The following is a 3,600-nucleotide window of genomic DNA, read 5'->3' as shown; positions in this document are numbered from 1 at the left end:
AAGTTTTGGCAAGTACATACAGTCAGGTAACCACATGACGGTGGAGATTTCACAGGACGTTTGCATCACCACCAAGGTCTCTCCTCGGTGCCCTTCCTGTTCATACCCCCCTGCCCTGCCCCCTCACCTCTGGTAACTGCAGCTCTATCCCTATGGTTTTGTCTTTTCTAGAGTAACTTATAACCAGGCATGGCGCATGCCTATAAACCCAGCAACTTGGGAGGTTGAGGCAGAAGGATTGCCATTCGGGCAACTAAGTGAGACCCTGTCTCAAAATTTAAAAAAAAAAAAAAAAAAGGGCTAGGGAATGTGGCTCAGTGGTAGAGAACCCCTGGGTTCAATCCCCCGTACACGCAAAATATCTGATGGATGTTCTCATACGGAGGTAGCTTCCAAGTCTGCCTTCTTCACTCGGCACACAGCACTTGAGAGCCCTGGTGCTCATATCAGTGGTTGGCCCCTGTCTGTTGCCGGGCAGGGGTCCCACCTGACTTTCGAGTTTCTCATCTCTGCCACGACTTGGACTTTTCCTCTCCAGCCCCAGCTACTTTTCCCTGAGCTCCAGCTTTCCATAGCCAAGGCTTCTTCAGATATCTCCTTGGCCTCTCAAGCAACACATCCCAAACAGAACTCTTCACGTTCTCACTCCGGTGGGTCTTCCCCACCTTGACAATTGGTCCCACTCACCCCATGGTTATTTTTCTTTTTTCTATACTCGTTAGCACTTCCTTGGCAGTTCTACTCCTAAAGTATCCCATTTGGGAGCACTTCTTACTACCACTACCTAATATTGTGGTCTATTGCAAATGACCACATACACAGTGGTTTAGGAGAACCACTGGTCATCTTGAAATTCTGTGGGTCAGAAGCTTGGACACAGCATGGTTGGGTTCTCAGCACAGTCTTAAATCCAGGTGTCAGTCAGCCTATGTCCTTCTCAAAGATCTAGGGAAGAATCCAAGTTCTTATGGCTGGAGGGTGAAGCTCAAAAATCCTTGCTAGTTATCAGCCACAGGTCACTCTCGGCTTATAGGCACATTCTTGCCTAGGCCTCCTTCGTCTTCAAAGCCAGTGACAGAGATTCTCCCTCACGTAGAATCCCTCTCACATTTATGATTTAATTTGCCCAGAGGGCCTCAGTAGCAAGAGCACGTGTACATATGTACGTGCCTTCCAAGTGCACGCCACTCCCTTCCGACAGCTCGCTGGGCGTCACTCTTCCCCCCTTAGTTCTTAAGGTGCAACTGCTTGCTACTTCCCCCTTCATGTGTAAAAACCATAAGCACCTCGTGGTATTGCTTCTTTGTAATCCCAGGCGCCTCCTCTCAGGACTGTGCCCAGCAACTTTCTTGAAGGATGGACTTTCCCCTGTGTTTGCTGCTGTGCCCATCACACAGCGCCTGAATCATCAGGGTCCTCTTCAATCCCCTTGGGGTGGCCTCTGGAGTCAGACAGTGAGCATCTGATCAGCTGTCATACGAGCGAAGGACCTTGGGCAAGTCCCTTCCTCCTACTGAGGCAGGTTTCCTTGTTTGTAACACAGAACAAGAATAACTGCCTCAGAAGGCTGTTGTGGGTGTAAATTGAGGCAAGCCGTGTTTGGGAAAGAGGAAGAGCTTCATAAACAGTCCTTGGCTTCATGATTCAGTGTTCAGTTTCATGACCCTACACCTGAGCGGGATCCTGGGACTCAGATCTCTTAGATCACCTCTTGGGATTTACATATGACATACTGATTTGAGAACTACGGATCAAAGGTGACCTGGCTTCTCCAATGAGGAAGCAGGGAGACCTCACCAATTTGGGATGACAGATCATTCACGCTGCATGGAACAGTCTTTGACCCTTCCAGCAACATGTCACCTGGGATCCCCTCTACCTTTGGCTCCCACTCTGAGCACTGGGGCTGTCTCCTGGGGATGATGGGAGAAGAAGCTTCTAGAAGCATGGAATCAGCTTGTGGAAAAGAGCTGAAAGGAGGAGCCTTCCTGGAAGCCCAATTCTCAACTAGCCCCTGAGGGCTGGTAGCGAGGCGTGGGATCAAGTCCTGGCCCAATGTCTCCTGGCTGTGTGGCTTTGGACAAGTTCCCTCATCTTTCTAGTCTAGATTTCATCATCTTTAAAAATGGGGATTTTTCTGTTTGCCACTAAAGCTGACGTTCAGCAACTGAAATGGAAACTAAATGGGACGCCCTGCGCCAAGATTTGTGATTAACTGGGGCAAAGGGCTGATGAGGTGGAAGAGCCAAGGTCAGGGGAATTTATGGCAGCCCAGGGTTTATGGTTTTGATATGGATTTATTAAGCACAATTTAGGACTGAAATAGCCTCCTCTGGTCCCCACCCCCATGGCCATCCTGGCAGGGCACAGACAGAGCCTTCATTGCATCATGGAAAATGTTTCCTGGTGCTGACGAGTGGAGAGAAGGGACAGAGAAGGCAGAAGTGGTCCTAGGGATCAAGCAAGCAGATTCTGGGTGCTCTTGAGGCTGGGGAGCTTCATGGTTAGCCTCTCACCAGAAAATGGCTGCGTGAAGTTCACGTGTGCTGGTCATCACAGTAGCTCTTAGAGTTAGCTCATTCGGTCAAAGTCCAGCAACATCCCTAAAGAGAGATTTCATTCCCATTTTACAGATGAGGCTCGGAGAAGTGGAGAGACCTGCCCAAGTTACACTGACCAGTGATTCCCAGACCGGAACAGCTGTCCCCTTCCTTTGGGAAGAACGGAGGGTCCCTCTACTTTACCCTCTGTGTCACCATAGCCAGACATCCCACAGTTCAGTCATCACTGTGTGCCACTATGCTGTGCCAGAACAACAGGTCCTCTAAGGAAAAAAAAAAAAAAAGCCTTGGTTTGTGCCATTTGCCAGTTATGGTGTGAAGCCTTCTGCTGTGGCTGATTTCATGTTGTCAACACAGAGTTAGGGACAAGCCAACAATTGGCTCTCATAAGCTGGTTCCAGCACTTCCTGTGATGGCCAAGACACAAAGTCATCTCCCAATGGAAAAGGACCAAAGTGGTCACGGACAGGGCTGGAGAGTCTTGGGTATGTTCCTTCATCTTATTATTTTTCCAAAACAAGTTTTGCTTTTATGAAATGTCCCCATGTCTATGTATCTCCTATGGCCAGCAGATGGAGGTGACCCAGAGAAGGACTCCATCTTGGACCCTAATGACAGGGCAGATGTCAGACCCTCTTGTTATTTTTCCAGATCTTTCCATCACCCTCTCTCTTATCCCTCTCCTCTTCAGGAGAGGGGTCAACTTTCATTCTCCGTATACTAAATATTTGGGTTCAGGAGACCCAGGTAGGATTTCCACCTCTGCCTCTTAAAGGAAAAGTACTTCCCTGAGTTTCAGTTTGCTCATTTATACATCATAAGGTCTAATGTGCTTACATCTTGATATGAAAACAAAATAATGGATATCAAAGCATTTTGTCCATGTAAAGGATTCTAGGACTGTCCTTATTCTTATTTCAAACACCTGAAGAAGAAAAAAATAAAAAGACGCCCACACAAGGGCTTAGAAAACATATGTGCCATTTATTTTGTTTTATAAACTTTTGTTAAAACACACAAGAGTAAGAAATGTTTTTTT

The sequence above is a fragment of the Urocitellus parryii genome, chromosome 6 (assembly GCF_045843805.1).
Source record: "Urocitellus parryii isolate mUroPar1 chromosome 6, mUroPar1.hap1, whole genome shotgun sequence".
Classification (NCBI taxonomy): domain Eukaryota; kingdom Metazoa; phylum Chordata; class Mammalia; order Rodentia; family Sciuridae; genus Urocitellus; species Urocitellus parryii.
The sequence above is the reverse complement of the archived record's forward strand: the minus strand, read 5'-3'. Positions refer to the sequence as shown.